The sequence below is a fragment of the Ranitomeya imitator genome, chromosome 3 (assembly GCF_032444005.1).
Source record: "Ranitomeya imitator isolate aRanImi1 chromosome 3, aRanImi1.pri, whole genome shotgun sequence".
In the NCBI taxonomy this organism is placed as follows: domain Eukaryota; kingdom Metazoa; phylum Chordata; class Amphibia; order Anura; family Dendrobatidae; genus Ranitomeya; species Ranitomeya imitator.
Genome location: NC_091284.1, coordinates 114,263,921 through 114,279,182, shown reverse-complemented (window position 1 = coordinate 114,279,182; position 15,262 = coordinate 114,263,921). Strand labels below are relative to the sequence as shown.

Genomic DNA, 15,262 nt, shown 5'->3' with positions numbered 1-15,262 from the left:
CTCATTACTGCATGGTGTGAACACCGCCGCACTGCAATATATACAGATATAGATATTAATGCGCTATGGCATTGTAGGGCATTATGGCCACGACATAGGCAGAAACAGTCCATATTAAAGAAAGGGTGGGGCTTTATTTTTAGCGAAAAAAGGTATCAAACGGTAGACAAGCCAAAAAACATCAAAGACTTGCCCGGCTAGATGCTAACTAACATAAAGTAACGCTGATTCATGCTACCAAGGATATATGTGGGCTTGGCTTTCCAGCAACTCTGCATTTACCACACTTAACTGCTGTGCATTTCCTCCTCAGGAACACATCGTGTCAGTCCATAGGCTGTGACACTCTGAAGCTTTTCCTTCAGCCTTTTCTATGTCAGTAATGAGACAACCTCTCTCAGCTGAGCTGGCAAAGCCTCCAGTACTACTTGTACTGGAGCAGTAGTGGGAGTGATGAGTCCCACCACTAAATCCTCCTCATCACTCCAATGAAATCCAGTCCGCAATTATCACATAGAAAATAGCTCAGCATCAGCAACTAAGCTGCTGCACCAACCAGTACTACCCTGATTTTAATATCTCGCCCAGCTTAGCTTTCTGAGAGAGATACACTCCGTCCAGTATCTTCCCTCTCAGTCGCCCACAATATATATATACTATATATATGACAAAGAGAAAGCAACATTCACTGTACTTATATGAGTAGGGTGACTGTAACAGAACCTCCTTAGATGTGCATGTAATTATATTGGCCACTTCCTTCTAGTGAAGTGTAATCAGTTAAGCTTTGCACAGCTGCAGTTGGTTTATTGAGTTATTTGCTATATATAAGGATTATGGGAAGAACCTAGACTGAAAACTGTAGCTTACTTTAGTCATGTGTGGCCACATAGCCATACTAATAAACAATTGAAAGTACAATCATTTCAGATCTCTATTTAGCAGCTCATCGCTGTCTATAATGAGACATCAGTGGGTAATCATCAATGTACAGAATGTGAGAAGCGAAAGAAACTTATTTCACAAGCACCTTCTAGGAGAGGTGGCTACTTGATCGATACGTCAACTTTGGACCCTTTAACAACCTTTGCAACATGATCAGGAATAGATACTAAGCCATAAGATCATCTACAAATAGCCTGATTTTGGGTGTTTGCTCCTTATTAGTGATGAGTAAACATGCTCTGATAAGGTGATATCCGAGCATGCTCGTGTGCTAACTGTTTTAGTCACCATGGCTGCATGTCTCGCGACTGTTCGACAGCCGGAACACATGCAGGGATTTCCTGTTTGTTAGGCAATCCCTGCATGTGTTGTGGCTGTCGAACAACCTCGGAACACGAAGGCGAGGGGACGCGAACATATTATTCGAGCACTCTGAAGACACTCGGTTAGCACCCGAGCATGTTCGGATAACACCATATCTGAGCATGTTCGCTCATCACTTCTTCTCATCAGTGTTGAGCACAGTCTGGTTGAGTGAGGTGCTGTGATGTGATGGAAGTACTGATTCTCCTTAAAGGGTTTGTCTGGTCTTTTTATGAAAGACTGCAATCATTCTATGTGACTACAGACTTCTGAATCCTTGCATTGTGCGTACCGAATGCTGTAATGATTGTCAGGTATTGCCGATGAACGCAGGCCATCAAATAGTCACAGGTATGCAATTTGCATACATGCTGACAAGTGCCAACTAAGATGTGCTCTCCCCAGGTCAGTGGGGACTTGACTCTGGTAACCCTCGCATCTCAAGTGTTTGAAGGGTTTGTGGTGCTCAGAGAACTGGTCAACTGAGATTCCAAGAGCCACACTGCTTCATGTTGAAAACCATCACATTTATAAAACTATGCAACATATGTTTTATTTAATATGATAGCATACAATGTCAATCATCTGCTTCTAAGACCAGCAGGATAATGTGAGTATGCTGCATGGACTCACGGGATGGGGACACAACACCCCTTTATATACCATCTGGAATATGCAGTACAGTTCTGGGCACCAGTTCATAGATGGCCTGGAGTAAGAAAAGGAGAACCATAAAATTAATAAGGGGCATGGAGGATCTTAGTTACGAGGAAAGATGAAAATAATTACATTTATTTAGACTTGAGAAGAAACAGCTAAAGGGGATTATCTTTTAAATAAATGGCTAATATAAAAAATATGATCCAAAGCATTTTCATGTAAACCCCCTCAAAAGACAAGCGGGCCAAGGGCAGACATGCCACCAGTGCAGCCAATTCAGCTGCACAGGGGCCTTTGTAAAATCGGTTTATAATTAAGACAATCTGCCTTAAAATTCGGGGCCCGAGGCTTCAGGGGAGGAAGCTCATGCCCAGATTGCGCTCATTATAATCTATTTTGGCATCAGTATTGCGCCATGCAGGGAGGTTTTTCTACAGGTCTGCTGTATGCAATTAAAGGTAGCTGTGGATCTGCAGTAAAGGTACCTTCACACTGAGCGACATTAGAATGATAACGATAGCGATCCGTGACGTTGCAGCGTCCTGGATAGCGATATCGTTGTGTTTGACACGCAGCAGCGATCAGGATCCTGCTGTGAGATCGCTGGTCGGAGCTAGAAGACCAGATCTTTATTTCGTCGCTGGATGACCCGCTGACATCGCTGAATCGGCATGTGTGACGCCGATTCAGCGATGTCTTCACTTGTAACCAGGGTAAACATCGGGTTACTAAGCGCAGGGCCATGCTTAGTAACCCGATATTTACCCTGGTTACTATTGTAAATGTAAAAAAAAAAAAACACTACATACTTACATTCCGGTGTCTGTCGCGTCCCCGGCGCCTGCTTCCCTGCACTCCTCCTGCATCCTGTGTCAGTGCCAGCCGGCCGTAAAGCAGAGCACAGCGGTGACGTCACCGCTCTGCTTTACGGCCGGCGCTTACACAGTGCAGGGAAGCTGAAGGCGGGAGACGCAACAGACACCGGAATGTAAGTATGTAGTGGTTTTTTTTTTTTACATTTACAATGGTAACCAGGGTAAACATCGGGTTACTAAGCGCGGCCCTGCTCTTAGTAACCCGATGTTTACCCTGGTTACCAGGGGACTTCGGCATCGTTGGTCGCTGGAGAGCTGTCTGCGTGACAGCTCTCCAGCAACCACACAACGACGAAACAACGACGCTGCAGCGATCAACATCGTTGTCTATATCGCTGCAGCGTCGCTTAATGTGACAGTACCTTTAGTCGTTCTGCTCTTTCTGGAGTTGTCTCTGTGACTCAGCAGCGTGAATATATCATCGTGCTCTATATGTCATCTAGCAAATGTCCAGCCTGAAGAGGTTGGAAGCAGTGCCGTGATGGATTGTCTGGAGAAGTAACTGATAATTTTTTAGCACAGTGGTGCAGAGAATGATGGGAGAAGATGTAGAAGAAAATACAGAGTCTTATAATGAATTGGGGAGAGAGTGGACTACACATGATTTTATAATGAATTGGGGATGGGGACAGAGGACAATACAGAGATGATGGTCATCATTCTCTCATTTGTAAAGCAGTCTTTATTATGTATAGTGCCGTTCCTTAGTATGTAGTGTACTCCTTTATTACACAATGTCCTCTCATTATGTAAACAGTAGCACCATCCCTTATTACATAGCCTCCTCGCTTAATATTTATATTGTCTTCCCTTATTACATAGCTTCCTATCTTATTTAAGTATAATGCAATCCTTTATTATAAATCATCCTCCCTTATTATTTATAGTGTTGTCCCTTATTATGTATATCGCTGTCCCTTACCACATAGTGTTTTCTCTTATTATGTAAAGCGCTGTCCCTCATTAAATAGCATCCTCTCTTGTTATGTATACAGCCATTACTTATTGTGTAATATACTCTCTAGTTATTTATTGCGCCATCCTTTATTACAGTATCCTCTCTTGTTATGTATAGTGCTATCCTATGTTTGCTTAGTGTTGTACAAACAAGAATGTGTGAATGGATGCTGCCATCTAGTGATTAGAGACAATAGAGGTAGGAACCAAAAATTACATAGGAACCAAAAGGAGAAAGACTGTTTGGAAGGGAGGAAGGGAGGAGCTAGTTGGATAGAAGAAAATATCATCTGCTATGAGGCAGCAAGAAAATATGAATGCCAGACTCTAGGGCAAGAGCCTGTATTGGCTTACAACCGAATACTAGGAGAGCGTGGTCGGAGACACATAGACATTACCAGCAGTAGATGAGCCAAGGGGTGCAAAGTCTTCCCAGAGAATAAGGAATTCTGCCACTGAGGTTAAAGGGATGGAATCTCATTCGTGTGGGCAGAGGCCTGGTTAAAGGGACAGAATTTCAGTCGTATGAGTGGACACCTGGTTAAGGGGACTGAATCTTGGTCGTGTGAGCGGAAGCCTGGTAAAAGTGATGGAATTTAGGTCGTGTGAGTGGTGACCTGGTTAAAGAGAAAACATCTCAGTTGTGTGAGTGGAGTCTTGGTTAAAGGGATGAAACTTTGGTTGAGTGAGCAGAGGGGATGGTTAGCTGTCTCCAAAGGATTGATGATAAGGGGAACAGGATGTGGACCTTGCCACTGATGGCATTGTGCAGTGCACACCTGATTTTTACTGCCACATGTGGGTGCAGGGAAGGGATGGAAAGCATGGAGAAGTAGTAGCAGCTGAGAAGATAGTACTGTGGGACAGCCACCTCCATCAGATTTTTTAAACTGTCTCCACCAGCCAGGATGGAAGCATTTTGAAGGCGAGTAATTTTGAAATTCCGTAATTGAGGAGCTTGGTCAATGTTTAGCTTGGGGCAAATTTAGTCTTTCTCTCCAGGGTTTGGCATATGGAAAGCTGAACAGTTTCATGGGACGGTGTGGAGATGCTCGGTGACCCTGCTGATGGTGGTGGAATTACATCCTCTCTTTGCGGGGAAGCAGGTGGCCCTGTTGATCGTGAGTAGGGGGAAGTGGCAGAGACTGCAGCTGAAGAGGGTGAAGGTGAAGGGTTTGATCTGTCAGGCTTTTTAACATATGTACTCCACTGCAGCTTGCGCTTAGATTTCAGATGCCTGATCATGCAGATGGTGATCAGGTTAAGCAGATTTATGACTCGCTCCATGCTCTGACGGCACAGAATGCAGACCACCATGACTTCTTGTCAGGACATTGTCTGAAGAAATCCCATGCCAGGGAGCTCCTTTGATCTGGCTTGGTTGTGCACATTTCCTTGGCACAAAGGGCAGTAGCAACCGACGTACCGGCTATGGGCTAACGGCTGTGCTTTTCCACCCTGCTCTCTCTTTGGCTGTGATGCTGGGGCAGCAAGGCCACCTCCTCTTCCTCTGAACTGAGCATGTCACTATGATGGTCTTCATTCCATGTGGGGTCTAGGACCTCCTCATCCCCCACATCATCTTCAAAGCACTCCGCACCCCTGCCTTGCTTGCCAGTTGGTACCTGTGTTTCCTCATCCTCTGACGTGCTGCAATGGTTCACTGACCATGTGCACTGGCCCTCCCATGTACTTATCCTCCGACTAAAGTTGTTGGGCATTAGTGCGCTCAGTCTTTTTCACTTTTGGAGTAGGGCCAGGTGGATGGGCTATGGAACCAAAGCCAGCAGAGTCCTCAAACAGAAGATGAGTCTGCTGCACGACTTGTGGCTCAGACAGCTTGGCTGTTTTGCAAGGGGGTGAGGTGGAATAATGCTCATGACCATAGTCCTCAGGTGTCAAACCTGCGCTTTCGGCAGGGGAATGGGTGGAAGACAATGCTAAGGAACTAGAGTAACTTTCTACAATCCAATCTACTACCTTTTCAGCATCTCATGGCCTCACCATTCTGCAGTATTACTTGGGCCTACAAAAAGATACCGAATGTTCTGGCGCCTGCATGTACCAGAGGAAGATGTTATCCTTTGGGATGTAACACGTTCAGAACTACCATATCATCTCCCTGCAGCAGCCCCACCATCATGACTAGCAGCACCACGGCCACATTGCTTGTTTCACGCTCTCATATTTACGGCCATGACACACGACAGTGGAAGTCAAGTGTGCACCAGGATGGACAGGTAAAATACACAAGGCTGGATCTTCACTGTGTGCTAGCCTGTACCAGAAATATTAATCAGGCTTTAAAAAGTAGATTAATAGGGGCTGTATGCATTAGGCTGTACGGCATTCTTTTCTCCTGTCTGACAATGCTGAAAATGGTGGCGCAACACATGGTCCTGCCTTTATATAGGCTGCCTCACGTGTTGTGCTGCCCAATCACAGTCATTCCAATGCTTGGCATGGCTGTGATGCAGCAGGAAGTGCCCACAGTAATAAAGATTGGTGATTGGCTGCGATGCAGCCTTTCACCAAGCTTTATTAGGCACAGCCGATGCACTTCCGTTTTAAAGTCCGAGTTTGGTACTGCATGCAGAACAGGGTGTCCAGTACGGACCCGGAGCCTTATTTAAAAAAAAAAAATGGAGTAGGGTCACCCGTAATTTTCATAACCAGCAGAGGGAAAGCCAACGGCTGGGGTCTGATGTTACTATTCTGGTAACGGGCCAATAACCCTAAAGGTTCCCAGGCTATTAATATCAGCTCACAGCTGTTTGCTTAGCCTTTACTGTTTATTATAGGGGATACCCCCAAAAAATAACATGGGGTCCCCATTGTATTCAATACCTAGCAAAGGCTAAACAGACAGCTTCGGGCTGATATTAGTAGCCTAGGAAAGGGCCATGAAAATTGGCCCCCTCCCAGATTAGTGACATCAGCTCTCAGCCGCCTCAGAAATGGCATCTATAAGATGCACCAATTCTGGTGCTCAGCCTCGCACCTCCCGTTTGCCCTGATGTGGTGGCAAGTGGGGTAATAGGTTTGGGGTTGATGTCAGCAGTTTTATGGCCGCTGACATCAAGCCCGGGGGCTAGTAACTGAGAGGTGTCTATAACACGAGTCTATTACTAACCCCATAGTAAGATTGTAATAAAGACACAGCCAGACTGGAGTCCTTTATTTGAAATAAAACTCCCCACCCTTTTTTACCCATTTATTTAAAAAAAACACACAAATTTGCTCACTTGTCTGACTATAAAATAGTTCATGTGTCCCACAATGCGCTCTATCTCTGCTACATTTGGATTTCATGGCTGAGCAGTGACATGATGTTACTGCTCAGTCATGAATCCATGAGAACACTGAGCTGAGCCTGAGAACTCAGCTGCAGTGCTGAGCGGTAACATCAATAAGGTGAGCACTCTGGTGCAATCCCACTTGCACCATCTGCAAACTGTTCTTTTTAGACTTAGAGAAAACCATTAAAACCATTTGTATGCTAAGTTGGACAAGTGTTCACTCTTTGGACAGGAATTGTGTTTTTGTGGTTTGATTATTTCTTGTGAGGGATTTCACATGCACCCAAAAAAGTCAAGGCTATTACTGATTGGGTTTAACCTCATGATTTAAAGGGTTTGCAAAGCTTTCTGGGCTTTGCAAACTACTATCAAAAGTTTATTAAGGGTTTTCCACAGGTGGTTAAGCCCCTGACTGATCTCACACTCAAGGGGGCTGATGTGAAGAATTGTTCAACTTTTGCAAAAAATTCCTTTCTGAAAAGTGTTTTATTTCTGCCTCAGTGTTGGTCCAGCCAGACCCATCTAGACCTTTTATCAAGGAGGTCGATGCTTCTGAGGTGGAAGTGGAGCCAGTGCTGTCACAGGGTCCTGCTACTCTTTTCAACTTCAAACCTTGTGCCTTCTTTTCCAGAAAGTTCTCTTCTGCCCAGAGAAATTATGATAGAGAGCTTCTGGAGGTCAAACTGGCCTTTGAAGAATGGAGGCATTTTTTGGAGGGGGCTGTTCATCCGGTCACCGTAATCACCGATCACAAAAATGTAGCTTATATCGAGTCTGCCAAAAGATTGACCCCCCGACAGGCCTGGTGGTTGCTTTTGTTACCCGATTTCAATTTTCTATCACCTTCTGTCCAGGGTCTAAGAATGTGAAGGCAGATGCATTGTACCGAAACTTTGATCCGGTGTCTCCTCCTGAACCCCCGTCCTCCATTCTTCAGCCTGGGGTGGTGGTGGCTAAAACCTTGTCTGATTTGGAGAGAGAAATTTTTGAGGCCCAGGCTCTGGCTCCCAATAATAAACCTGTGGGGAAATTGTACCGGAACAATTCCTTGTTAGACTCCTGCGGGAGTTTCATGAGTCTGTATTGAGTGCTAATCCTGGGATTTTGGCCATCCGGGAGGATGTTGCTAGGGTTTTCTGGTGGCCCTCTTTGGTCGTGAATGTTAAAAGGTTTGTGTCTGCATGTGGGGTTTGTGCCCATTCTAAAAACTCTCATTGCTGGCCGGCCGGCTGGCCGGGGAATAGGTGCCTTTACCAATTCCGGATAGACCATGGACACATTTGTCCATGGATTTTATCTCTAATTTCACTCCATCCAAGGGTAATTCAGTTGTGTGGGTGGTGGTGGATAGATTTTCCAAACAGGCTTATTTTGTACCGCTGCCCACTTTACCGTCTGCTGAAATCTTGGCCAGGTTGTTTGTGCTGCATGTGGTCCTTCTGCATGGTGTGCCTACTAATGTGGTGTCTGACAGAGGTGTGCAGTTTGTGGCCAAGTTTTGGAGGGCTTTTTGTAAGAAGATGGGAATCACTCTGTCTTTTTTCTGTGCCTATCATCCGGAGTCTAATGGGCAAACAGAACACACTAACCAGTCCTTGGAGCGAATTCTGAGATGTTTGGCATCTTCCAGACAGGATGACTGGTGTGATGCGTTACCCGTGGCAGAGTTTGCTTTCAACGGTCATGTGAGTCAGTCCATGGGAATGTCTCTCTTCCTGGTCAACTATGGGTTTAACCCACATTTTGGGGAGTTTTCTCACATGGACACAGGTTGTTTGGGGGTGGAGGGTACTGTGCAATGCTTAAAAGCACTGTAGGTGGAGGTTCAGTGAAACATCACCAAGGCCCAGGGAAGGTATAAATTTTTTGCGGACAAGAGGAGGGGGTCGGGTCCTACATTCCAAGTGGGTGAAAAGGTGTGGTTATCCACCCGCAATATTAACCTCTTTTTGACCTTAGACATACTATCCCGTCGAGGTGACCTGGGCCTATCTGACCCTCGACGGGATAGTACGTCATAGCGATTGGCTGCTCTCACGGGGGGAGCGTGGCCGATCGAGGCAGGGTGTCAGCTGCCTATCGCAGCTGACATCCGGCACTATGTGCCAGGAACAGTCACGGATCGCCCCCGGCACATTAACTACCGGCACACCATGATCAAACATGATCGCGGTGTGCCGGCGGTATAGGGAAGCATCGCGCAGGGAGGGGGCTCCCTGCAGGCTTCCCTGAGACCCCCGCAGCAACGCGATGTGATCGCATTGCTGCGAGGGTCTCTTACCTCCTCCTCCTTGCAGGCCCGGATCCAAGATGGCCGCGGCATCCAAGTCCTGCAGGGAGGTGGCTTCACTGCGCCTGCTCAGAGCAGGCGCCGGGAAGCATAGGAAAAGTGCACGTCAGATCGCTGATCTGACACAGTGCACAGCAAAGTGTCAGATCAGCGATCTTACACTATAACATAATGCCCCCCCCCCCCCCCGGGGCAATGTTATAGTGTAAAAAAAAAATATTCACATGTGTAAAAAAAAAAAATTCCCCCCAAAAATAAATAAATAAATATTGTTCCTATAAATACATTTCTTTATCTAAATAAAAAAAACAATAAAAGTACACATATTTAGCATCGCAGCGTCCGTAACGACCCCACCTATAAAACTTTATCATTAGTTAACCCCTTCAGTGAACACCGTAAAAAAAAAAAGAGGCAAAAAACAATGCTTTATTCTCAAACCGCCAAACAAAAAGTGGAATAACATGCGATCAAAAAGACGGATATAAATAACCATGGTAGCGCTGAAAACGACATCTTGACCCGCAATAAACGAGCCACCATACAGCATCATCAGCGAAAAAACAAAAGAGCTATAGTCTTCAGAATAAAGCGATGCAAAAATAATTATTTTTCTATAAAATAGTTTTTATCGTATAAAAGCGCCAAAACATTAAAAAAATGATATGAATGAGGTATCGCTGTAATCGTACTGACCCGAAGAATAAAACTGCTTTATCAATTTCACCAAACGCGGAACGGTATAAACGCCTCCCCCAAAAGAAATTCATGAATAGCTGGTTTTTGGTCATTCTGCCTCACAAAAATCGGAATAAAAAGCGATCAAAAAATGTCACTTGCACGAAAATGTTACCAATAAAAACAAGACCTCACATGACTCTGTGGACTCAAATATGGAAAAATTATAGCTCTCAAAATGTGGTAACACAAGAAATATTTTTTGCAATAAAAAGCGTCTTTCAGTGTGTGACGGCTGCCAATCCTAAAACTCTGCTAAATAACCCGCTATAAAAGTAAATCAAACCCCCCTTCATCACCCCCTTAGTTAGGGAAAAATAAAAAGATTAAAAAAAATGTATTTATTTCCATTTTCCCATTAGGCCTAGGATTAGGGTTAGTGTTAGTGCTAGGGTTAGGGCTAGGGTTAGGGCTAGGGTTAGGGCTAGGGCTAGGGTTAGGTCTAGGGCTAGGGTTAGGGCTAGGGTTAGGGCTAGGGTTAGGGTTAGGGCTAGGGTTAGGGTTAGGGCTAGGGTTAGGGTTAGGGCTGGGTTAGGGTTGGGGCTAGGGTTAAGGCTACAGTTAGGGTTGGGGCTAAAGTTAGGGTTAGGCTTGGGACTAAAGTTAGGGTTAGGGTTTGGATTGCATTTACGGTTGGGAATAGGGTTGGGATTAGGGTTAAGGGTGTGTCTGGGTTAGAGATGTGGTTAGGGTTACCGTTGGGATTAGGGTTAGGGGTGTGTTTGGATTAGGGCTTCAGTTATAATTGGGGGGTTTCCACTGTTTAGGCACATCAGGGTCTCTCCAAACGTGACATGGCGTCCGATCTCAATTCCAGCCAATTCTGCGTTGAATAAGTAAAACTGTGCTCCTACCCTTCCAAGCTCTCCCGTGTGCCCAAACAGGGGTTTACCCCAACATATGGGGTATCAGCGTACTCAGGACAAATTGGACAACAACATTTGGGGTCCAATTTCTCCTGTTACCTTTGGGAAAATACAAAACTGGGGGCTAAAAATAATTTTTGTGGAAAAAAAAAAATTATTTGCACGGCTCTGCGTTATAAACTGTAGTGAAACACTTGGGGGTTCAAAGCCCTCACAATACATCTAGATGAGTTCCTTAGGGGGTCTACTTTCCAAAATGAAACTCACAGAAAAATACCCAAAAGAAAATTCAAAAATAACCATAAAATATAGCTTTTATTTAATATGTTAAAAACAAACGTGTGCACTTGCCAAACACCATCACCAATAAATAAGCGTACCATAGGAAAGGCCGGAATAGTGCCAAGCCCTACGTTCACTATGTGTTCCCTACCTGCCTGCGGAGGTTGGCACCCTATTTTCCTGCGCCTTGGCGCCCCCGCTCCACGCCGGCTATCCCTACTAATCCCTGTATCACCCTAATAGGTTAGGGGGAGAGACATATCACACATACAATGATAAATGTGAATAGCTTGAAGGGACAAAAATATGTCAGTATGGCTAGCTAGCTATATCTAGGGTTCTAAACTCGCTTGGTAATCTGTGTCCCTTTACTCACATATATACCATTTCTAGCCAGCGTAAATATTGTAACGGCAGATAGGAACTCAAAATCTAGGGCTAAACACACATGTACTTTTGGTCTGTTACAGCATGTAATTTGCACTGGGGAAATGTATGTGTTGTAGTGTCAGACATACACCATGCCACCTTCTGATATCTCATTACCACGCTGTAGCATTAGATATACAATACGTGCCTAGACAGCCATAGTTTACCGCATTCATTAGTGGCATCAGTAATATTTGAAATCCAGATGCAGACCAAAAGTTCAAATCTCATAATACCGTTATGCAGAAAATTCCTTTAAACTCTCTTTATACAGAGTATCCCTTTAAACTCAACGCGTTTCTCCCCTTCTAATTCTAAGAGGTTCATCAGGAGTATATTCTGATAGCAAAGGGTTACTTAGCTCATATCCAAATTCAGTATGTCAGATGTAGATGGCTGCACCACCGGGCCGATACCCTATCCTTGTAGCGCTTACAGACAAGTGCTAAATGCTGTGCATTATATGGGCTCTAAATCATCACTGCACTCATCTCACCTGGGTGTTTGGGACGCCATATTCCTTTCCGGCGTTACTAAGTCCACGCACCTATGACGTCATCTAATAGCGACGCACCCGCGTCATACCAATGCGCTGCCGCCAACACGGGCCGATTGTACTGCGCAGGCGCCGTCTTTTTCTCAGCTGCGCATGCGCAACAGCGTTATGTTTACTTACGGCGTTATTACTGTGACGCTTACAGAACAGGGACGCACCCGCGTCATACCAATGCGCTGCCGCCAACACGGGCAGATTGTACTGCGCAGGCGCCGTCTTTTTCTCAGCTGCGCACGCGCAACAGCGTTATGTTTACTTACGGCGTTATTACTGTGACGCTTACAGAACAGGGACGCACCCGCGTCATACCAATGCGCTGCCGCCAACACGGGCAGATTGTACTGCGCAGGCGCCGTCTTTTTCTCAGCTGCGCACGCGCAACAGCGTTATGTTTACTTACGGCGTTATTACTGTGACGCTTACAGAATAGGGACGCTCAAGCGTAATCAAAATGCGCCACCGCTCAGAAGAGGCCGATAAAATTACGCAAGCGCCGACTTCTTCTCAGTAGCGCATGCGCCCCAGCGAATCAGACATGGATCCATTAATCTGTATCAAAGATACCAAACGCACCCATGTCCTTCAGCATAGCGCTAATGCGCAACAATACTACAACGCTCCTGCGCAATAATACAATGCATCACGTACGTCGGATAGACCATAGTTCCGCCTATATCCATTTTTTAGGCCGTCCCTTATAGCCAAATGCTATATGCATCTACACATCTACACCCTGCTGCAGTGATGCTGGTACTCAGATCCTATAATGGTATACATGAAATCACGAAGTCATTAGTGTCCTATATTCACAGGCAAAACTTTATCCAACTAATTTTCAAAGGGCAACAATAGCTACAAGAATAAATTAGGCGTTTTTCATTATTTCTTAAGCCAAGCATGAATATGCTGTATATATTAAAGGTTCGCCTAACAGTAATCTGCAAATTTATTTTTATTGATAAAATAAACCACTAACCCTTCACCGATATTTCTCTGAGACCCATATCTATATAATACACTAAAAAAATCAGAGATAAGCCCCCTTTCATACGCCTCATCCAAAATGCAACCCAGTTTGAGATTAAAGGCCACAGTGGGGTCATCTCGTAGCGGTCCATAGGTGGTTCCATCTCTCAGAATCCTGAGACACATCTCCCTATATTTCTCACGATCTAGTATCACAAGGTTCCCACCTTTATCAGATGGTTTAAACACCAATTCTGCCTTTTCTGATAATGAATCCAAAGCCCTTCTTTCATCAGGAGTTAAGTTAGATGGACTCTTTCTTTTCTTCATGCTCAATTGTTTAAGATCAGTCGATACCAATTGCATAAATATATCAATACTGGTATTTGTGGATACAGGGGACATTCTAATGCTGTTTGGTTTCAAATCTGTAAATGGTCCAGCTCCCATCGGTCTAGAGCTCTCCTCCAACATGTTGGTAAGAATCCTTACATCTGAGAGCTCAGATAAATCAATACCCAAGTTGAGACATTCGGCTTGATCATGATTTTTAAAAAAAATGCATAAAGGTTGAGAGATAAGTGGTTAGGGAAAACCTGTCGTATCGACCCGAATGGGTCAGATATAATAACTATTGGTCCATATTGTGGACAAAGGATTTTGTTGACACCTATCATATCATGATGGTTATATATATATATAAAAAAAAATTTTTTAGTGCATTATATAGATATGGGTCTCAGAGAAATATCGGTGAAGGGTTAGTGGTTTATTTTATCAATAAAAATAAATTTGCAGATTACTGTTAGGCGAACCTTTAATATATACAGCATATTCATGCTTGGCTTAAGAAATAATGAAAAACGCCTAATTTATTCTTGTAGCTATTGTTGCCCTTTGAAAATTAGTTGGATAAAGTTTTGCCTGTGAATATAGGACACTAATGACTTCGTGATTTCATGTATACCATTATAGGATCTGAGTACCAGCATCACTGCAGCAGGGTGTAGATGTGTAGATGCATATAGCATTTGGCTATAAGGGACGGCCTAAAAAATGGATATAGGCGGAACTATGGTCTATCCGACGTACGTGACGCATTGTATTATTGCGCAGGAGCGTTGTAGTATTGTTGTGCATTAGCGCTATGCTGAAGGACATGGGTGCGTTTGGTATCTTTGATACAGATTAATGGATCCATGTCTGATTCGCTGGGGCACATGCGCTACTGAGAAGAAGCCGGCGCTTGCGTAATTTTATCGGCCTCTTCTGAGCGGTGGCGCATTTTGATTACGCTTGAGCGTCCCTATTCTGTAAGCGTCACAGTAATAACGCCGTAAGTAAACATAACGCTGTTGCGCGTGCGCAGCTGAGAAAAAGACGGCGCCTGCGCAGTACAATCTGCCCGTGTTGGCGGCAGCGCATTGGTATGATGCGGGTGCGTCCCTGTTCTGTAAGCGTCACAGTAATAACGCCGTAAGTAAACATAACGCTGTTGCGCATGCGCAGCTGAGAAAAAGACGGCGCCTGCGCAGTACAATCGGCCCGTGTTGGCGGCAGCGCATTGGTATGACGCGGGTGCGTCGCTATTAGATGACGTCATAGGTGCGTGGACTTAGTAACGCCGGAAAGGAATATGGCGTCCCAAACACCCAGGTGAGATGAGTGCAGTGATGATTTAGAGCCCATATAATGCACAGCATTTAGCACTTGTCTGTAAGCGCTACAAGGATAGGGTATCGGCCCAGTGGTGCAGCCATCTACATCTGACATACTGAATTTGGATATGAGCTAAGTAACCCTTTGCTATCAGAATATACTCCTGATGAACCTCTTAGAATTAGAAGGGGAGAAACGCGTTGAGTTTAAAGGGATACTCTGTATAAAGAGAGTTTAAAGGAATTTTCTGCATAACGGTATTATGAGATTTGAACTTTTGGTCTGCATCTGGATTTCAAATATTAATGATGCCACTAATGAATGCGGTAAACTATGGCTGTCTAGGCACGTATTGTATATCTAATGCTACAGCGTGG

General features: G+C 44.7%; 1 protein-coding gene across 1 annotated transcript in view; it reads right to left on the bottom strand.

Annotated features, from left to right (window-relative positions):
* Positions 1-15,262, bottom strand: part of COL26A1 (collagen type XXVI alpha 1 chain) — an 817,346-nt gene that overhangs the window by 547,799 nt on the left and 254,285 nt on the right. The gene's annotated exons all lie outside the window — the stretch shown is intronic.